This window comes from Alligator mississippiensis, chromosome 5, assembly GCF_030867095.1.
Source record: "Alligator mississippiensis isolate rAllMis1 chromosome 5, rAllMis1, whole genome shotgun sequence".
Taxonomy (NCBI): Eukaryota; Metazoa; Chordata; order Crocodylia; family Alligatoridae; genus Alligator; species Alligator mississippiensis.
The window spans coordinates 137914117-137937125 of record NC_081828.1 but is presented as its reverse complement, the minus strand read 5'-3'; the positions used below and the strand labels follow the sequence as shown (position 1 = coordinate 137937125).

Below are 23009 nucleotides of genomic sequence, written 5' to 3'. Positions count from 1 at the left end.
GATACCAACCTCAGTTTTTTACATAGAAGCATAATGTTAGAAAAGATTTTTGTTTCTCTCTCAGTCTACTGTAATAAATAGTTTATTTTCTCTTTCTTGTAAGTAAATCACTTAATCTGGTTAAAATATTTTGAAATGTTAAGAACATTTCTTTGTGGGGAGGGGGGAAGTTGTTTTTTGTTTTGGGGGGTTGTTTGTTTTGACCAGCTGAATTAGTTGTAGTGCTTGAGGGATATTATTTAATTAATTGGTATTATTTTAATATTTAATATAATATTTCATTATTATTATTTAATTAATCATCAAAACACTACTCTGAAGTTGGGAAGTAGTAGTATTTCCAGTTCATAATTGGCTATACCAAGGCAGACAGATGAAATGCCGCATCCAGTCTCCAAAGTATCATTGCCAGAGATGACATTATAACTCGCAGCATGCTGACTATGCATAATAAACTAAAGGTGCTATGCACAGTCCACATCCAATAATATGTAGGTGCATGCCCTGTACATGCTACAAGAAGTAAAAAAAAAAAATAGAAGGATATAATTTCCTTAGTGTCTTAATTATTAATTTTGCAAATGATATATTTAATAGTACCTTTTCCTTGATGTTATTTGTTAGATCACATTATATTTTATTAGGTTTCCTGAATTCTGCATCAATGTTGGATGCGCTGGGAACATCATAAATTACTAAGAAGAGGGCAAGAGTCATCTTCAATAAATCCCTCCTTTAGGTCTTTTCTCCATTGGGTATAGATCTCTTTGTACAGCACTCCAAAGAGTAATGTTTGCTTTGTACAGAAAATCAGACCTCTGATAGAATGTATAATAAGATCCTTCAAAGGGATGAAATACTAATTTACTTTCTCTGGAGGGGCCCTTCTTAAGTATATTTGTTTTACCACATTTCAGAACAGATCCACTGCTCAGTTTTTTCTTTTTACTTTGTAAGAATAATTTCTCTCTGTGTCTCTCTCTCTCTCTTTTGCGCAATTAGGACAAAATTACATATGCACTGAGAGGAATATGAAGGCTAGCTCTTCTTTGGTTTGAAATAATATATTTTTAAAAATAACCATCTAATTAACCAAATTTGCAAAAGTCTTGGAAGATAGAAAAACTTACATCTGTTCTTTTCTTAAAGCTTCCTGGATGCTACTGAACATTGATAAAAAAGTTCACCTCTGTTTCAGAGGTCAGAAAGGTATACGGGCAAGATGTGTGACAGGTCTGTATGAAAATGCATTCTCTATAGAAGGACTGCAAGGCAAAGTTAAATATATTCCTAGTATAGACTGTTTCTCACTTCTGCTTGCTAGTGGCTGCACAGACTATGCCCTAAGACAGTCTGATCAAAATACATAGGGAGCATTGGCAAATACACTGTGGGGTCCTGATCCTGTTTGATTTAAGTCAGTTGGAGTTTTCTGTTGACTTCAGGCTGTGCAGGATCAGACTTTGTATGCCTAAATAGGTAAGGTCTATACACATGGATACCCATTGGCCAGCTAATAGTGCTTTCTAACTAATGTGAACATGTAACAGTGGTAAGTCAGTGTTGTAGTGGTGTTGTAACTGCAGTAGTTCAGGAAAAATATGAAAAACATGATTAGTTTGATAATGAGGTATCTGTTATTGAAGAAGATGCTCAGCTTGCAGTTCACCCTAAGATCCAGCTGCAGGTAGTTAGCAGCTAAGAGCCGGCCTGGCTGGAAGGCTGGCAGCACCTGCAATGGATGGATGAATTGGGGTGGAGCCACAAAGAAGCTTAAAAGCTCCAAGAGCAGAGTGAAAAGGAGAGAGGGAGGGCTTTGGGGTTAAGGGAGATGTTTGGAGCTTGGGTTGTCCCTGCAGGGTTTGAGAGAAGACTGCAGGTTTTGCTTTTTCTATTTGTTGTTTTGTGTACTTGTTTTCTTTACTACTTGTTTTGTTTCTGTGGGGACAGGTTTGCTCCATGAAAAATAAATTGGCTAGAAACTCAGAATGCAGTGCCAACTGGCCTTGAGAAGATAGCTGCGTGAGTGACCTGCGTGCAATTAGCTGTATAGCAGAGGGAGCAGTCAAGTTATAATGTGCTATAAAACCGTGGTTTGTGTTAAGTCTATGGCTTTTGGTGTCCAGTAAAGTTGTGCAACTTTGTTCCCAGGCCTGTCTTCTGAATCTGTTGTATAGGTTTCCTTTGAGAACAAGGACCATGAGATGAGAAATGGAGTGGGTGCTTTGTGAAAAGTGTTCTCCTACTAGTTGTTGAATCCTTTCAGAAAAATAATAAAGGACTATGATCCAGACTGGATCTCTGTGGTTGTTAGGTTTCGCCCACAGCTTCTGTAAGGGCATTTTGTGCATTGGATGAAAAGACTGTACTGTGTGAGGCATGAGTTTAGAGTAGAGTGTGTTGATCATGGTGACAGTGAAGATAGTTTCATAGTAGCTAGGGTCAGGAGGGACCTGAACAGATCATGTAGCCTGACCCCCTGCCACAGGCAGGAATGAATGCTGGGTTCACAAGACCCCAGACAGGTGATCGTGGGCAGGTTTTTCACTTGTGTTAAGGTGTAGGGTCTTGTTCTGTTTGCTTCTGTCCCTAGCCATTAAGTCAGAAGTTAAACACAAACCAGTATAAGTGATCAGATACAGGTTTAAACTAGTTACGGAACAGAAGTTCAGTACATGTAAACTGCTTTTGAAATGGCCAACACTGGTTTAAGGTAAACCTGGTTGAATATAGTATCAGATCTAACTGATTTAAGTCAAACCAGTTTATGGAACTTCTGTCCCAGACCTCTTCCTGGTTAAAATTTTAAATCGCAGTCCTCTAGTAACCCAGCATGCTTTTCAGCCCTGGGCTGGGCTGTGCTGTCTGCTCAAGCAGAGCAGCATTGGCCTTGCCCCTATGCTTCATAGCCGGAGCAGTGACAGCTGGCTGACAAGGGGGTTGGGGTGGGAAACCCAGCTGGCACAGCCTAGTCTCTGGCAGGGGCTGCTCTGCCCCCTGCAAAGCATTCTTCTCCACTGAAGTGGAGGAGACAACCCTGGCAAGGGCTGTTTTCCCCCTTTCTTCCTCCAGGCGCACCCCAGCTAGGGTCTCTGTAGGCAAGGGTGGGGGTTTAAACCTCTCCCCAATCATACTCGGGCTGGCTCAGTCTGCGCAGGTTAGACTAACCTGCAAAGATTAGATCAATTCAGGCTTGGGCTTTTTGAATCTCTGTCCCTAGCCAATGAGTTTGGCAAGCATGGTCAGGCAAGCATTGGTATTCCATTGTGCTCCTTTATGGACTGTGCAGGTAAAAATAAAATGAAATACTAGCAGTTATGTCCAAGTTCGTTAAAGGAGGCAAAATATGCCTGCCCAGTGGAAATAACATTCTACTTATCCATTCATCATACTGTATTTACTCAAATATGAGACAACCTTGAATATAAGATGACCCCCAATAATTAGATTCTATATATGGAGAATATGTTAACTTGTTATAACTTTCTAGGTATAGATTCTGAGTATTGGAGGGCTGTCTTGAATCCCCCCCTTCCCCCCCCCCCCCCGCTATGTCTGGGAAAGCAGTGGCTGAAGGGGTCAAGTGGTCCCCTTGCTTTTGCCCTCTCCAGTTCTTTGCCCCCGGCAGGCTTCCTGCCCTCTCCACCACCTGCACCTCCCCATTCTCTGCCTCTTTCCCTCCCCACTGTCCCCAATCTCTGTCTTCTCCCCTGCCCCCCCCCCTTACTGTCAGATGCTGCACGAGCGCCTTTATTGTGGAGCACAGCACATGGAACCTCAGCCCTTGCCTGGCCATGTAGCAGTGTTAGCCCTGCTGATTGCCTAGACAGGGGAAGGAGTTTCCATGTGCTCTTTGGTGGGGAGAGACCTCAGCCCAAGTCAAAGTTGAGCTGTGCCTGACAGTAAGGGGGAGGGAAGAGGGTGGATCCGGACTGGAAGCAGAAGATGCAGATGGGAAGTAATATGGAGGTGTAGGAGGCTGCTGTTGGTCTGATTCTGGCCTTGACCCAGGCTTAGGGCCAGTCAGAGCCACAGCAGCTGCCTGCCTGCCTCCACTTCATATGCAAATGTAAGATGAGGGGCTTTCCCCTGCACCCCATGCTGTTTGGGAGGTCAGGAAACCTCATCTTATAATCGAGTAAATACAGTATTAAAAAATTGTAATACAAAATACAACTTGTGAATGAAAACTAAGCAACAAACGGTACTTGTCCTCCAATCTCTGCCCAGTGAAACCCCCTGGATGGGAGTGATCTAGCTGTGCAACTTGGAGTAGGCTAACTGTGTTCTAAGTAATGCAAACTGGCCACCAGCTTTCCCCAGGATCAGGGGAACAGAAAAGTAATTTAGACATTGTCTACCTACATTCCTCCTCCTCCTCAGTTTCCCTAAACAGGAGCTTATGGTAACAGCTGAGAATTCAAAATCAGGTCATGTTGCTGCCCTTTGCCAGAGAAGTTCACAGGTGTCTGTTATAGGCTGGATGTTTTAAACCATAATTTATAGGGGTTTGCGAAGCAGGCCCTATTTGACTCAGATTTGTCCTGAATCGGAGACCGTGATTCAATTCATTGATTCGGATCACTGTCCCTGGTTTGATTTGTCTGAATCCGAATCTAAAGGTTCGATGCTGATTTGGAGAATCAGCAATTCGGACATAGAGACAGCTTTAAATGTTTTTTTTTTCTACGCACCTCTAGGTAGCAGGGGCTCGTGAATGCTGTGATGCTGGGGCACGTGGAGCATCCCACAGAAGCATGGGACGCTCCCCAATGGACCCAGAAGTTGGCTGGAAGTGCTTCTGGTCCACTTTTGGGTCTGCTACCGAGCACGCTTGGGAGCCCCCCGTGTTTCTGTAAGACACTCCATGTGCCCCAGCATCACAACATTCATGAGCCCCTGCTACCTAGAGGGATGTAGAAAAAACATTTAAAGCTGTCTCTATGTCTGAATCTTTCCGAATTGATCCGGAGGTTCGGATTCTGTTTGGAGAGATTAATGGGTCTTCTGATTCAATTCGGATTTGGAGATTCAGCCACCGAATTGGGTCAAATCTCCACTGAATTGAATCGGGGACCAAAGCTTTGTACAGCCCTAACAACTTAGACTAACACATCCCGACTGAAGTCTTGTGCAGTCTATAAAGTGATACTTGTAACGAATTGCCTTTGAGTCCTACAAATAACTGGTGCATGGCAGTAAGATGCTAAGTTTCTCCCAACAGAGAGCAGTCAGGCCTGTTCCTCATCCCATAGCCCCACCCCTCTGTCAGGGGATAAGCAGGTCTCGTTGCACTTCACAGATTCCACGTCCTTTTAGCTGAAAACAATGTAGTGTCTTTGGATGCTGTCTCCATGGTGATCACAACTGACTACAGGGTACTTCCGAGCTGTATTTTGCTCATTGTACTCCATGACCGCTTTACATGCACAGGCTTTATACCATGCCTGCATAGGGTTCCTCTTTCTGCATAGATTTTAAGGCAAAAACAGTTAATGGAGTACAGCTTTTGGGGCTGGCAACAGTTAATCATCCTTCAAGCCAAGAAGTATGTGTGGAGCCAAGACTCTGCCTGTCACGTCCAACCCCCCTCTCCCCACTCACATAATCCAGGGATGAAGTAGAGACATGTTTGCTGTTATATTCTGAGACCCACAGATCAAATCCTCTTGCAGGGATGATCTGGCTTCTTTTCCCCTCTTTCTCCTCTGCACTGTCATGTAATCCAGGATGCTGTCAAGTCCCAAATTAGCTGTATAATAAAAGACTTACTAAACATACAGTTAAGAGGTCAGGACTTCAGTGTAGTTCTTCATGCATCTACTTTGCATTAAATAATGTAAGTAGTGAAATAGACAGTTGGATCAAATAGACTCTTGGATCGAATTCTCATCCTCTGTGCACAGATGCCAATGAATCCATCTCTGAAATGTAGCTATGTCTGGGGGTCAAAACAGTAGTACGCATTGGGGAATAATGTGGAATAAGGTACATGTCTGAAGCTACAGCAAGAAGCTTATATGCAGGCAGAATGTAATTTTTCAGTGAAAACTAATGTGAACTTCACTTGCAACAAAAAAAAAAAAAAAAGAAAGTGACCTGGGATATTCCATAACCATGGGTGTCTAGTAGGGCTGTGCAAAGCTTAGGTAGCTGATTTGATTCAGAGGAGATTTAGCCCAATTTGGGGACCGAATCTCCGAATCGAATCAGAAGATCAAGTAAAAGCTCCAAAACAATTTGAAGATTTTTCCAAATCAATTTGGATGCTTCAGAAAAGATTTGGCCCATTTGGAGATTCAGCCATAGACTAAACAGGCAGCTGACAGCTGCGTCCAGCTGGTAAGTCTGTTGCATTTGGGGGAAGAAGGGGTTTGGGGGAGGGAGGGGGAGTGGGGCTGGGGCTGGGACAAGCGTTACTTGAGGAGTGGGGCAGGGGGTGTGGGATGTGGGTGCAGCAGCGCTGGGAGCGGGGGGCTATGCCCTGCTGCTGCTTGCCCGGGGGGGCAGGATGCAGGTCCAGCTTGCTTCAGGCGGAAGGAGGCAAGCAGCAGCAGGGCAGAGCCCCTGCTCCCACCACTGGCATGACCACATTCCATCCTCCCCCCCCCCCCCCCCCCCCCCAATGCAGGCTAGCAAGTGGCAACAGGGAAGAGCCCCCACTCCCAGCACTGATGCGGGCCCAACAGCACTGGGAGTGGGGACTATACCCTGCTGCTGTCTGGAGCAAGCTGCACCTGCATTCCGCACTGCATGGGGGGGCTCTGCCATGAGCCCTCAGAGGCCCTGATCACCACTGCCAGAGCTGGTGAGTGTGAGGGCTTTTTTTTTTTTTAAATTGCCAGGATACTGGGGCCGGGTGGTGCAGTTATCAGGGGTGGGGCTGGGTGGAGGGGGAGGGGACTACACCACATGGCCCCAGGTCTTCTGCTACCGCTGCTGTCAGTGAGTGCATTTTTTTTTTCTGGACCACTGGGGCTGGGCAGGAATGCCATCAGGGCAGGGCTGTGCAGGGGGGACAATTGGGGAGCAGGGGCTGCATGGGGGGGGGGGGGGGCTCTGCCAAGAGAACTCCAAGCTCCTGCTGCAGTCACTGAGTGCAGGGCTTTAAAAAAAACAAAAAAAGTGCCAGGACTAGGCTGGGGCCGGGTGGGGGATGGGGCTGGTCAGGGCAGCCATGGGGGCTTCTCCTGTGGCTCCCCCCACCCAGGAAGAGGCAGGCATTGCCGGAGGAGCCGCCCGGCTGTGCCTGCCTGTCCCTGTCTGATCCGAATCACCAAATGTTTCCAAATCAGCACCAGATCTTCCAAAGCTGATTCAGCCAAATCAATTCAGGACAGTAATCGGAATTTCCAAATCGAATCCCTGTCCTCCAAATTGGCCAAATCTGAATTGAATACTTCCCTATTCACACAGGTCTAGTGCTGTTTTCTCTTACATCAGATAAAACACAACATTTTCCATAACACAGTGCCCTTGTCATCTTGTCACTACCTACTCTGGTGAGCTGGGGGGGGGGGGTAAGAGCACCACCTATTAAATGGCCAGCATAAGCTCCTGCAGGACTAGAGTGCTTTCCTGTGCAAGTCTTCAGTTTGAGTACTGACCAGTTTTGATCCTGCTTTGTTTATGATACCTGACAAGATCAAAGCCAAAGTTGGCATGTCTGCAGACCAAGCCAGTCACCTTGGAAGCCATCAGTGCTGGAAACCAACAGCTAGCCAAAAGTTCAAGTTGAACTGTTTTGAACCTTTGAAAACTGAATGAAGCAATTGTAAATTTTATCTTTCTAGGCCTAGGTTGTCAGATGCATTCTTCCAGGGCTTGTCAGTTTGAGTAGGATGCAGCTGTCTTCCATCAAAGAGAATTTCAGGCACTTGAGGATAATAGAGAGAAAGGGAGACAAGAACAAGTTATAGAATACACCAAATTGAAACAAGAATAAGAAGGTAAAATTCCATTCAGTGCATTGATTTCTCTCAATGGTTTCTTTCCACATTCATTTATATGCAGGAATACTGCCTAGTCAAATAAAACTCATGCACGTACAGTAGCGGCATACATCTTGAAAGTGCAGGCAATATCCAGTTTTCAAATGTCACTTCCCTTGATACCACTTCCCCTTAATCATTTGATAACATGCAAACTGGATAACTGTAGCACTTTCTTTTTTGCAAGTCCAAAAATTTATTTTCTAAGGAGGAGCGTACTCTAAAGTCTTTTGAGATGTTTCTATCAACTGCACTGGGCATGAATTGGGCCCTGTGTTTCATAAAAGAAAGTGGTTGATGCTCCCTCCTTGACTTCAGTTGAGCTACAGCAAATATCACAACCTGAGAAGCTGGCTTTAGAACTTCATTGCTGAAACATTCTTGTTAGACCCAGGGGAACCTGGGGCTTGTCCTTTGCAGTCGATGGGAACGTATGCTGGCAGGTTGTTCCTTGGAGCTCTCTTACCACAGCAGCCTTCATCAACTGCATCAGAGACAACTAGTTGAAGCTTCACTTCACTGACACCTTTTGTGTATTTCCTTCTCATGTGTCCCATATTTATTTTTGGGGCTCCTCCAGTGTGATAATGTCTATGGGTACCTATACACGTGCTCTGATGTGTTCTAATTCGAACACATCAGAGCAGACTTGATTCATCAAGTCTGCCGAAGCATACTAATCAGAACACTCCAGCATGCTGCAGCATCTCATATTCAGCATTTCAAACTGTACTCGCTCTGGATTGAAGGAGGGAACCCGTGGCTGGAGATCTTAAGCCCCGGCAAGAAATGGCTAATGGGGACCAGAAGACAGCACTCCCAGAGGGAACTGGGACACTCTCAGAGAGCTGGGACCGGAGGAAGCAATTTCCTTCAGACAGAGGGAAGTGCCAGCAGCTGGGAGATGGGGAGAATACAGCCATTTCGGCACAAGTAGTGCAGTGATTGTTTGCAGCTTGGTAGCAGCTGGGGCAGCAACAGAAGAACATCCCAACACATAGTTGCATGATCAAAACTGTGAGTGAAGAATTGGGGGACCAGTGATCCCAGTGAATTGAGGGTTATTTCCATTATTTCAGGCTCCCCATCAGAGGGCTTGATGGTAGCCAGGACAATGCTGGGGCATGGGAGCCATACCCAGCTTAGGGAGGATGGTGTACAAGAGGGGCTGAAGGCACATCCTGGTGGCACCCACATGGTCTCTCAATGTTGTAAGCCTCTTCTACACCCTTCCAGAGGGGGTTTGAGGACTTAAGTGTGGGGCCAAAATGTGGCCCTGTTCATAGGACATAAAGAAAAGAGAAGGACATCAGGGATGCAGACGTGTTCCCCAGAGGAAGCTGAGTGGAGATTGTTCCTTTATTTTTTTCTTATCTGTATTTTTCTCTGCTGGGGACATTATTGCTGTAACTGGCACCAAAAGGTATTGAGCCAGGTACACAGACTTCTAACTTTAGTTGTAGGTAGGGAGAGACTGAGTTGGGGGCAAAGGTGTTCTTTGTTCTTTTGTGCTTGTAGAGCTCAGGCAGGAGGGCACGGTGCCTTGATAATAGCAGCAGACTAGACAAATATATTAAGTTGGTGAGAAGAGACTACTTCACTCGGGGAGTAGGCTCCCACAGGCCAATAATAACATCATTGCGGTGTGGTATGGACAAGGGTGTAGGGGATGGAGGAGCCCCCAGAAGATCCTGAGGTAGGACATGGGGACTAAGCCAGTCATGCACTCTACCTCCCTAATGACTAAACATTCCATCAAGTTTTGGCGGGTGAGAGAGAGAGAGCGCAGCACAATAGGAACTATGGATAAATACGTCCCTGGGTTGCTCTACCAGCAGCACAGCCAGACCAAACGCAAAAGAGGTGTGGGACGCAACCCTACCAGGTGACACCCCAACACCAAGAACAGATTGAAGAATGAATTGTGACTTAGAATTGCAATTCCTCCCTTTTCTTGCTGTTAGTCTGCATGGTACAGGAATATGTCACTTGCTTCATTCTATCTGAAAGTGCTCTGTTTCTCCCCAGCCCCATTATGCTTAGAGTGGGCAAGCTGCTTGTCCCCACACCTTCCTCTGTTTCAATTTGGGAAGGAAAGTAGGCTGTCTTCTTCTCTGCTGTAAAACTAGAAGTTGGGTCTGAGACAGTGCTGCTGTCAGAAGTCAATGTTTGAGGGGTACAGACATATCATATTTTCATTGCTGTAACCTACTTACCAGTGCAAATATAGAGCTAGAAGCCAGCAGTGCCAGACAGGTTCCCCCTCCCTGAGCCTGCCTCTAGGCTGGTGGGGAACACTTTTTGGCGCGCAGATGGAAGGGAGGGATTGGGGAGTGCCCACCACTACTGTCTTGGGCTGAGCTTGGTAGCATTGCTGGAGTGAGGCAGGAGCATCTCTGAAGCTTTCTGCCCCAGAGTCAACCAGGGAATGCAGGAGTGGCAGTGGGAGGAAAGGCAAGGAGAGGAAATGTGCTGCTGAGCACAGAGGGGACAGGAAAGGAGGCATCTTTCTTGCTTCAGGGACTTAAAAAAAAGTCCCTGGCTGCTGTTCCTGTAGTATTGTCTGAAAGGCAGGTACTTTCTGGATCCGCTTCTGTATACAGCCCAGCACTGGTTAAGTTGCTTTCTTCTGATGTAAAGTTACCCCACAAAAATAATAGTATATGTGTAGCAGGGTGGCGGAATCCACCCTTGCTATGCTTACCTGGTGGTTGAGCCAATGCCAGCGAGGCTGAAAGAAACGCAAGCGTGGCCCCTCTTAACCAGACATTAGAGAATGATGTCAGGGGCATGCAAAACTTAAAAGAGAGATGCTGAAACTCTGGAGGGAGAGGAAGATGCCCAGCTGCGGGGACTGGAGGACGGACCCCAGAACAGGGGTCAAGATGCAGGGAAAGTACTTACTGGGGATGGCGTGCAGACGCTGGTGAGGAAACTCTGGAGCAACAGCCACGGCAGATACTGCTGGAAAAGAATGGCTAGCAGGAGCTTCTCAGGGCACTGAAGGCTCAAGACTGTCCAGACCTGGAAAAAAGGAAACGCGAAAAGAGAATGAAAGGAGCGGTTTCAGGCAGAAACCATAAGTAAGAGACCAAGAACACAGTACAAGATGAAATGTGGCCCAGGTGTTAGGAGCCCCAGATGGGGAGACTGTACTTACGAGGGGCAGTAACCCTTGGGTAAAGTGGTGGGCCTGTAGTTGTTGGGAGTGGGGGCCATACCTCAGTTGTGAGCAAGAACAACATGGGAAGTCACCCCTGAAGAGACAGTAGCCCCACTGGAGGGGGGAAATCTAGTGGCTGAGTGTGCCCAGTGATTTTTGGCATACAACAAACTGTTGTACAGACTGTTAAGGAACCCCATGACATTGCAAATGGGGCCCAAGGGGCTGTCCTTCAAAGGGGAATCCCAGAAAGAGGAAGATTGGGGGAGGGAAAGATACCGATCCTCATGGTGCATGGGTGCTCTGATGTAATATTATGATGAGTGATGGCAACTCTTTATTTTAGTTCAGTACCTCCATTGGCAGTTTAATAAAGGCAGGGAACAAGACATGGGGACTAATCATCGTAGAGATGTGGGTTTTCTGGAAAATTTTGAATGGGAAAATTTTCCAATGCTCTAAATAGAGCGTGATCTGATTTAGCATGCTTATTTGACTTTTATATTTAGTAAACAAAACTAAAAAAGTACTCCCACTTTAATTTTATATCCCAATAGCTACAAGTATTTGAACTGAAATATTTGATTAGGAAAAAAATTAAATACAGCACACGTAATGTGCTTTAAATGTTATATTCAAACAAATTCAAAGCTTTATATGGAAAGAAATTATTTTTATTGGAATACTTGTGAAAATGTAAAGACAGTACACAATAGCATGTACTTACATTGTTTGTTTAAATTTAAGGGAAAAAAGGAACTGAAAACTGTTGAAACACCAATTTTAGCACACTCAAAGAACTGTGCATTATATGTCATGCTTTGGTTTTGATTTGACCTGCATAGCCAATTAGGTAAATTCATAACTTGATTTTTGGTTTGGATTATAATGTGAGTATATTTACCCTCCTGTTTATAAATCAATAAAACATAAATGTACTCTCTCTCACACTTCCTAGGGATAATCACTTGAAAAACATTAATTACAACTTTGAAATTGCCAAGCTTGCCTAATATTGTATTATCATCCATTCATTGTTACTAATGAATTTTATGAAACAGTGAATTTTTAGAAATGGAAAATTTCCAATGGAAAAACAAAGCTCCGGAAAATTTTCCGGAAAATGCTCTGTGGAAAATTTTCTGGCCCACATCTCTGAATAATCATTCTTGACTGAACATCTAGGTCCCAAGGGGTAATCAAGATCCTCACAGGCCCTAACTCAAAGATCCATTGAAGGTGGAGCCATGTACACCAGGGCCACAGACATAAAGCAACCTCCTACAATATATATTTCCAACAAGAAAGATATCAAGACGGGGCAGAAGAGTGTGAGACGGGCTGCCCATACAGGAGAGCTCTAGACTCCCATTACAGCATATAAACTACCATAAATTACATCAGCATGTAATTACATCAGCAGGTCCTCTGCTCTCATCAGTTTCAACTGACTCTCCAAGCATAAGATATTTTTGTGGGTGATCTCTTTATTGGACCAACTGCATGGCTGGGATACATAGGCAAGTTGTGTAAAACTCCATATATAAATAAAAACAGGATATAAGAGAAATTATCAGGTAGCCAACAGACAAGAGAGATGCAGCAAAAACCTGATTGCACAAGAACAAGATTGTTCCCAGGTAGGTTGCTTTAACCTGTGCATTGTAGAGATTGGCGAGTATCAGGTTAGATAATAATGGACAATGAAATCATTCTGTGTTAAGTCCCTGGTTCTTAGTGCTCAATAGGCTAGTGCATTTTTGTTCTTATGCTTGAGCATAAGAACTATGAGGTCAGGTAAGGAGCAATTTTATTTATTTATTTATTTTGTCTGAAAAATGTTTTCCTACCTGTGTTCTAGTGTCTCTATCCCACAGTACCCATTTGCTCAAACTATTGTCTGCTTCCCCATCACTGTAATAGCAGCCTACAGTCTACTGTGCAAGGATATGTTGGTTGCCTACCACTTCTGGATCCTAGTATAATTTACAGTTCAAAAGACAGTGGTGTGTCTGCATCCTATGTTATCAGCAAATGGTAGAAGGAGGGACTGTCTTGTGTTCCTTGTGCAGTCCCTGGGTTCCTGTCTGTCACCGCCCCTCCCCCCCCCATGGAGGAGTCAGTTGTTACACATTTTGTTTATGCTGTTGACCTGAAGCTGTATATGAATAGGGAACTCCTTATGGACCCAGATGTGCTCATCCATACCCATGCAATACAGTGGACAGAAATTTTCTCTTCCCAATAGGAAAATAAAGCTGGGGGGTAGGGACAAAAGACTTTCACACGAAAAGGAAAAAGAATATAATTGGCTGCAAAAAAAATGTTACCACTTTCTTCTCTGAAAACATTGGAAGAGGAGGACATGTGCTGTGCACCTGTGTGCATTTGTTTCTCTTTGCCTTTTGTTCTTTTTCTTGTCTCTTGTCACCCAGCTTGCAAATGAATTTGTTATTTCCATATGTAGAGCAAAATTCACCCTTGTGACATGTACCAAAGCAAGACCTACCAGATGTGCACCTTAGGTGGTGTGTCATCTTTCTGCTGGTACTGATGCACAGGTTGGATTTATACCCAAATTAATTGGGCAGGAAATCTTAAATAATAATAGAAACCGACCCCTCCCCCCCCAATGTTTTCTTCTTTCCAGAGCCTGTGTTCTCTCTGTGCCCAATTATGCTGTTGAAGAAATTTTCCCTTCATACATTGACTAAACAGTCGGGAGGTGGGGAGGAATGGAAAGGAGCTGAATGTCTGCAGAAAATGATTTAATCTGATGTATAATTTGGCTCTGAAATTTCTGGAAGATTTCATCCTACTGGTCCACAAAAGAAAAGAGAAAAAAACACTTGGAATCCTAGTCTGACACTTCCAAAAGTCTTTTTACCTTCCACCATGCACCACAGATACATTATTTATTTAGTTGTGTGTTATTCTTCAAGAAGCAAGTATGAACATTGATCATCATTTGTTTAGGTTGTACAAAGAATTTGCATAGTTTTAATGGGACTTTTTATTAGTTTGTGACAGGTAATGAAATGTTGATATATTTACCATGACCAACCCATTAAAGCTGTCAACTTTGTAAATGATTCATCCAGGCCTGTGATTCTACACAGTGCCTCTCATTTCATAACAACTGCACGCCTCTTATTTATGGTATAGTATTCCTACAGCAGTTCCTCACCTCTGATGTCAAATGTTAATTTAAATACATGTTATGTTTTTTCGTTTCAGAGGAAGGTATAAATCAGTGGTACCCCAGTTCTAACTTCTTGGAAGGTTCAAACCAGAACTAGAATAATGTGGGTTCATCATCTCTTTGAAATTTATAGTACCAACTCTTTGGTATTGTCAGGTTAATGTGGAGACAGGAGCTGAGAAAGGGAAGTCCTGTAGACGTTACAGGCAAAATCTGCATTTGCCAATGTGATGGATTTTCCTTTGCCTTCACTCCTGGGGACCTGCCACGTGCCTAAGCCTAACTTAATTTTGTTTGTTTGTTTTTTTAAAAGTTGGTTGAGACTTATAGTTTGAAATAAATACTACTCCGCTCAGAGCCAAATCTTGGATTAATTTATGCTAATATTCATTTTGCCAGTGGCCTTAGGGAGTTTTGTCAAGAACTGTAGCACTTTGTTCAGCCTGACTTGAAAAGTTTTCTCCCTTTTTCCCTCCTTAGTAGCTTACTATTAGTAGACCAGCAGTGGCTAGTGGCTCTGAGAGATATTGGAGTCTCACCATAGTGTAGGCATTGTATAAACACATGGTGAACAAAGGACCTTCCCATTTAGAGCTCATCACCTAAACCTGTGGTTCCCAGCCTTTGTTTACCATGACCCGCTGCTGAGAGTGGAATGCAGCTGCAGCGGTGGCCTGGGAGTGGGCGCAGGATTGCTTCTGGCACGCGGCGCAGCTCATCCTTTGTGTGCGGCACCACAGCATTGCTCCCATGACCCTCATTTGGGTAACAACCCGAGGTTAGGAACCACTTACCTAAACCAACAAACCCAAAGGGTAGCAGAAAGAAGTGTCACTGTTTTCAGATGGGGAGCTGAAACAGAGAAATCAAGCTTTGCCAGTGGCTAAATGGGAAAATGGGGTCAAAGCTGAGAGCAGAACCTAAATTCCCTTGACCCAGACCTACGCTTTTATGCTTCTTTTCTGTAGTTTCTAAATATGATTTTAAATATTGATCTGACATTGAAAACCTAAAGCATTAGGCTAGCATGTAGAAACTGAATGTGATACTGGCTGGATGCAAATGGAAATAGCCAGATTTGATTCTTTTAGGCAGCACAGTGCAAAAATGTAGATAAAAACATGAAAGTAAATTAGCTTTTATCTTTTATTCTACTTTAATAATCTAAGGAGCTATTAACAATGCAAAAAAGGCTTTATCTTATCATAAACACTTTTTCCCATTTTTTTAAAAAAATTTGACCTAGGACAACATTTTCACATTAAAGCATCTGTGTTAGGTGTTCAAATTTTCCAGTTGGACGCTCAGATAACCTCTTAGCATAGAATTTGATCTTACTTTTGTGGGTATAACACTAGGTTTCAACTTGCATGGAGATACCCAATGTAGACTTGTGTCACTGGGAGCAAAGTTGCCCCTTAGCATCTCAAATACTCAGTTCGGGTATCTAAGCACTCATTTGGATTTGTGTATCTGATTGACTTGTTCAAGTTTGAAAACCCAACGTGAAGATTTTATTTCTGACCTTATGTTCAGGTAACTCCTATTGCTACATTTAGAAATGCATAAATATTTAAGAGAGGTGCTCAAACATATATCAACTTCATAACTTGCTTAAAATTAAGTTAGTGATTTCAAGTGCTTTCCTGAATCCGAGGCATTGACTTTAGCATGAATGTATCCAAGAACAAAACTGATCCCACCGTGTCCTTTCTCAAGAAATGTATTCCCCTTGTGTCTTTAAAGAAACATTTTCTCTGATGAAATGTGCATTTATATCACCCAAAATCCAAGCACAAAACCTCAGAGATAACTAAGTCAGCGTTTGGGACAGATAATCCATTTACAAAACCAAGGAGTGGAGTAGTAGTATTCCTTCCCTCACATAAAATAAAATAAAATGTATTGTGGACTAATGTCCACTGACTCAGTGGAGCAGCACCAATTCAACAAAAAGCAGATTTAGCCTTTTGTGTGCCCTGTGGTGGGAGAGGGGTGGAACATGGGCAATAGTGCTGCTGGTTCACCTGAAAGGTCATTTCTACCTGATGACAAAAGCAAAATGTCAACATTTATTGCAGAAGGGCTTTTCCCAGCCCAGCATGAAAGAATTACTTGCCAAGCAATTCTCTCTGGCACTCGGTGACCTTTATGTAGATTAGCTATGTGCACAGAAGTTTTAGAAAGAACAGACTTGGCCTTTCACGCCACTCCAAAAGAGGCTGATTGCCTTTTGGAGGGAATGTGCCCAGACACCATCAGGGGATAAGCAATAACCAGCTGGCGAGGGATAAATGGGACAGATATATGCTTGGAGAATAAGTTTTGACTCTTGTACTGATGACCCTCAGCCTTGTTGCCTTCATGGGGTGACCTGGCAGCAACTATTAGTAGGAACACCTGTCTGTTGACTTTAAAAGCCCTGGCTTTCACCCGACATCATATGAGATGCTAGACATCTGTTCCTAGACATTGCTCTTACAACAGCATTAGTCAGCACTTGTGCAAATTCTAGAGCAGTTCACAGGATACATATAATGATCTATTGGGGCTGTGTATCAGGAAACAAAAATCTGGAGAGATCACCTTTGCTTCTGGGATGATCAGTGAGCTAATTTAGAAACTGCCTGAGCTGCAGAACAATAACAACAAAGTGGGTCTCAGCTGTGCCGCCTGTTAGCATTGAGCAGAATCTGAAATTAAGACACTGCAAGCACCTGTATTTAATCAGTCTGGGAGGAGTTGATTTTTCTGAGCTTCATCAATACTTTTGATCTACCGCTGATGCCCGTTACAACACTAACCACACACAGCAAGCCACCAGAGATCATTATTCCCAGGACAAGATATGATCATGTTATTAATTTATTTTTTTTATATTGTTTAATTTGGGAATTTGGATTCAGTCAAATGTTAGTTCTACAATCCAGATTCTTAAATTAAACATGAATTGCTTGGGAGATTTCCCAGACCTGTTGTTTGTTATGTCAACCCTGCCATCACTTTTATTGGATAGAGAAGCAACCATTTTGCATTAAGCTAATTTGGCCCCAGCTATGAGCACCGCAGGAGCTTCTTGCAACAACACAGGACTGGGTTCCACAGGAACCTGTGATTTTTTTTTTTTTAATTGTCATCAAAATCATAATTGGGGGAGGTTGAACATTAGTGGAATAAAAATCTACAACAGGAAGGTTAATTTTCATCCCCATTATGCCATTCATTCTGTCTGCTCCTATTGAAAACTATCTACTAAAGGACTGCAGACCCCCAAGGCTACCCACATTTTTCTGCTTATATAACAAGTGAATCCTCTATATTGGGCATCTCATGGCACCGAGGCATCTACACAGATGTAGATGAAAGAACTTGATTCTTGTTTTCCTGCAAAAACATTAAAGCTTTGGATCTAAATGTAAAAGAAGTAATCAAAGTTGAGAGTTAAATCCATAGAAACATCTATTAGCAGATCAGACCTAGGTGGGACCTATTTAATTGACCTTTATTTAAGTTTTCAGAGTGGTGCACATGCAGGAGTGCTACATAATAAGAGCCTGGTTCCTCTTTGATAATAACAGGGTGTGTGAACTGTGCACTGCTTTGAAACTCTCCTCTTCTGTGTACGGATGGTTCAAGACTGACATACTTATGCACCAGGATATTAGCCCATTCCTCTTGCACTGGCTAACTGGGATGTGCAACAAAAGGGGCCAAGTTGTAAAGTGAAATCTAGAGAAGAGGCAGATTTCAAACCGTAAAAATCTGGCGTGTCTGGAGGTAAGGATTAGCATTGTTATTACCTTCATATACTTATTGTTAAAAATTTTATTCCCTGGAGTTGTATTCTGATTATGATCCTGGCTTCACTGGTATGACTCCAGAATAGCTGCAGTGGACTTTATCTGTATTTATGCCAGGCTAATTGAGAACTGGATTTGTTCTATGATGATGAATTAATGCTAGTACTTTCATTTCCCCCTTCCATTCCTCTTTTCCTTTACTCAAATTTGAATTTGAAGTCAGCAGCTAAGGATATATTTCATTTACTATCTGTCCAGATTTGTGCAATGCTTTTGGTAAAATAGACAGACAGAAACCTACCTTGTTGTAATTTGCAGACAGTGTGTAATTTTGCTAATCCAGGTACTCCCAGGTCAAGCACAGAAATACTTCCCCCCCCCCCCCCAAACTATTCAGAGTTCCCACTGGTTCTGCTACCCATGTGTGCTGTTGTGAAAGAAGGGATAGATATGCTCCAATTGCATATTCAAATGACTTAGTTTCAGAGGTCACTAGCCACAAAGCAAACAACATAAGAGTGTTTATGAAATCCCTGGCTTTGTGATGTTTTAGTGTCTGTGCAAAGGCTCCAGAGGGACCTCAAGAAATCATGTAATCCATTCCTGTGTCCCCAGCAGGGTCAGATATACCTAGCCTATACCTAAAGGTTTGTTATGGGCTTTGATGGTATGGGAGCTTTGCAAATATAGAGTTGCTATGGAATAGTGTGCTGATAGTTGTCATAACCAGGGATCCGGGTTTTCCGTTTTCCACAGGAAAGCAGAGAAAAACGTGGATTTCCTCTTTTACATGAGAAAAATGTGGATTTTTCATTTTAATGGAGAAATGCATGGATTTTACACTTTTCCAAAGAGCTGTCTACAGGCTGTCAGAGTTACAGCCTGCAAGGGGTGGAGGGAGCGGGAGGAGGGCAGTCAGGCAGGGGGTGCCATGTACATGTATGTGCACATGGCTGCCAGGCAGCCTGGAGAGCAGCTCCCACAGGTAAGTGGAGAGGGAAGGGGGGATTGAGGCCCCCATGGGGAGGGAGAGAGGAAGTTGGGCTGGAGTTGGGGCTGGGGCTGCTGCCCGGTTGGGTGGTATGTGGGGCTTGGAGCCTGTGGCCAAAATGCACAGCCCTGGGAAATTTGAGGGGGGGGGGTGCCATGGGCAGCACATCCAGGAGGACAGGGGGATCCGTGCCCTCCAGATCTGTATGCAGGATGGGGGCAGAGGCAGGTGTGAGCTGCCCACTGTGGGCTTAGGCTCTCACACTGCTGCCCTCCCCCAGGGCCTCCACAGCCCAGTGGGTGCGACCTGGCATAGCAGGGCTGGGCGGGGAGCTCCTTGCTACTATGGGTCCTGTGTTGCGCTGGCAAGGCATCCCCTTCCTTTCCTTTCTGGGGCTGTGAGGCGGGGGAGCGAGGAGCACTGGCAGGGCTGGGGTGGGGTGTGGCTTTGGAGTGAGGGGTCTGTACCTGCATTCTGTGAACTAAGGCGGCAGAGGGAGCTCTGATTTTCCATGATAAAAAAACCCCAAATCAAATACCAACATTTATAGATATTTAGAATTTATTTTCCTATAGTGATTGAGGCACTAGTAAGTTTCCAAATTGCTTTAAAATTGTAAATATATCAATAAAACATTGTGCTCAATTGAGATATATATAATCCATGATTAAATCCATGATTTTATATATAAAATAAAATGAAACACACATGTGTGTGTGTTTCATTTTAATCGTGGATTTTGGATTTTTTATCAGATAATTTATCATTTTTATTTTTTTTTAAATTGGAGAACTTGTGATTTATTTATTTTATCAAAGCAAAACAGGATCCCTGGTCGTAACAAAGCTTTGAATGGGAGTTGTCATCCAGTGCCCTTCAGTTTGCCGATCATTGCACCCATCAGGATGGGACAGAAAAATTCTCAGACCATAAGAGAGAGAGAGAGAGAGTGTGTGTGTGTGTGTTCTGGGGCAGATGATCTGGAATGTGTCTTTGTATAATTTATACAATATGTATAGTTCAATATCAGCTTAGCCACTGAAGACAATTCAGGAGTCACCAAACAGCTGTTGTTTACTCTCCCTTCTTCTCTGTCTATTTTGATCTGTTACTTTTATATTTGTTTCAGCAGGGTTTTCACACAAATGTGATTCAGCTTTGTCAAGAGCATCTGCTATGTGTCAAGCCAGAAGGGAGTAAGGGAAGAGAAAATACAGAGAGAGAGATGGAAAAAGACCCTTCTATTTAATTAAAGAGTATATGGCAATTACAAGGCTTTTGCTGCTTATTTTTCTTGTTTTGATAGAAATCCCCTACTCTAAGACCATTTTATATCTTTTTTCAGAGCCATTTAGAACTTTTCTGTAAGTGATGAGTAGATAGTTAATGTTGTTTACTCGCTTGCACATAACACATGTCTGATTTGTGGTTCAGTACAGAGCTGTAGCTGATAATGGTACAAAATTATCCTGATAGTGGTGTGACTTGCAAAAAAACAAGTGAGGCTTAGCTCTCTGTGTTTGTAAAGTAGCGAGGTCTCAGTACCCATGGTACAACAGATAAAGTTGCATTGGACTAATACCTCTTGCTGGGCACATCTGCACAAAATGTTTTACTCGAGATTAGAGGTAATTACTATGCAGTAAGCATCACCATCTACACATGCAGACACTTACCACACAGTAATTTGCTCTAATCACAAGTAAATTTTGCTACTTGTAAATACAGGTAACAAATTTACTCCTGATTACTTACTGCTCAGTACAGCACATGTAAACAGCCATCTGGCAGCAAATGTGCTCCCTGTCAGCTGGGCAGCAGGGGCAGGAGACTGCCAGCCCCAGCCTCCACTTCACAGTTGCGATTGAGGAGCAGGGGCTGGGAGATTCCTATGTCCACGAATGCTGTTCTTGCATTTTTAGTGCCCACCGTAAGTTGACTTAAAATGGCTCGACTTTTTAGACCTATTCTGTGAAAAAGTAGTCCCATCTGAAGAATCTCAAATTGAGTACCAAAGGTTATTTATCTTTTTTTTTTTTTTTTTTTTTTTTTTTTTTTTTTTAAATTAAGACCAGGGGTTGGCAACATTTTGACGCCCTAGTCCAGCTGCATATTCTCCTCTGCACCCTCCTACCCCCCTACCCTTCCATCCCCCAGAGAGTTTAAGCTGCCCTGAAAAGTAAGGTACAAATCTCATGACTTTTAGAAGCTCCCAGCAAAGTTGCATCATTTTCTCCTTCAGTCCCTCCTTAGAGGTCCCATTTGCTCTGATACCTACCAAAATCTTGACAATGCTGAGGTTGCTATTATATGAAGACCACATCCTAGCCTGCTGACCAGTGTATTACCCCACTTCCCCTGTCTGTCTGTACCCTTTGTTGTCCCCTGTCTTATGCTCAGAATGTAAGCTCATTAGGACAGGGGGCATCTTTTTTGTTCTGTTTGTAAAGCAGTGTCCTTAAAAGGCATGGGTTCTAGGGCCCCCAAACCCTAGAATAACATGTTCTAGATCTGTGGTACTCAACCTGTGGGCCAGATCCAGCTTGTGGAACCACATCATCCTGCCCACAAAATCCCCACAGGTCCAGAGATTTGGCTGTGAGGGAGAGGCAGCAATTAACATGACCAAATTTCCAAGCCCTGCAGGCCAGATGATGTGCTCCTACACACTGGGCCAGGGCCAGAGCTGTGAGCGCAATCTGGCACAGACCCCAATCTGGCGCATGGGGCCAGAGTTGGGGCTGGGGCCATACACCCAGGTGAGCCCTGCATGCCAGATCAGGTTCACAGACTTGATTAAGCCTGAGGATCGATCCTGCACCACTCATTTGGCCTACCAAGCCAAAAGGTTGGGCACTGCTGTTCTAGATGTGATACTGTGTTTAATAACTATACATAAATAAGACCAAGCTATTACTTTACTGCTTCTCTCATTGCTTTCTGGCAGCTTCTCAAGCATGGAACACAGTGAGCCCCATTGGAGTAGTCTCAAATTATGTACCTTATTCTAACACATTGTGCCAAGAGATCATATCCAAATGTGGATCCAAATCTGCAGGGTGCTAGAAGCCAACAGTTTTGATTTGGACTCCTTATTTATTTAGGAACAAACCACAAGAGTTGAATTTAGATCACAAACTGACTGTGTGTTCAGATTTGGTTTAGATCCTGCTCCACTTATAATGAATTAAAAACTTATACTTGTGATCTTGTAGGCCATTCAATTTTCAGGCATTTTTTTCCTATGAAAAAAATTAGGATAAAGTGAATGCTTTTTGCTTTGTTTTAAGTCTTAAGATTTGAGGGAGGGAGAGTTTTTATATCTATCTATTTATCTATCTATCTATCTGATATAAACTCTCCCTTAGATAGATAGATAGATAGATAGATAGATATCTTTTTCCTTCCAACATACTTTTCTCGTGTGTGTATATCTATCTATCTATCTCCTTCCAACATACTTTTCTCATGTTTTTCTGATTGAAAAGGCAGGAAAAAGTGGTATATGTGTGCATGTGTTTTTTTTAAATTTTATTTCAAAAGGTAAAATACAAACTGAGAGAAATAAGGGACTCTAAATGTGTGTTCAGTAGGAAGTGTGTCAGGTACCCACATGAGTGTTTTGTACCTCCTGACACCAGTCATCAGCGGGGGGGATCCCCCAGTAGCCGATCCCGCTGGCCAGGGAGGGAGGAGGTCTCCTGGCATCCAATCACGCTGACCATAAAAGCAGCCGTGCCGCTTCTGGAACTCCCTTTCGCTGGTGGCCCCGCTCCCTGGCCGGCACTCGCAGTGGGGGCCCTGGTGCTCCCGCCTGCCCCCCTGCCCACTGGGGGTGCACTGGTGCTAATATTTTAATTTC

At 43.6% G+C, this 23009-nt stretch overlaps 1 protein-coding gene across 6 annotated transcripts in view; it reads left to right on the top strand.

Annotated features, from left to right (window-relative positions):
• Positions 1–23009, top strand: part of TMEM108 (transmembrane protein 108) — a 292926-nt gene that overhangs the window by 77722 nt on the left and 192195 nt on the right. Inside the window, exon 1 of one of the 6 annotated variants that reach the window (XM_059728775.1) lies at positions 17944–18133. The exons of the other annotated variants lie outside the window; for them this stretch is intronic. The gene's annotated coding sequence lies outside the window, so the exon portion shown is untranslated. Of the gene's footprint in view, positions 1–17943; positions 18134–23009 lie in introns of those variants that run through there. 6 annotated transcript variants of the gene reach the window in all.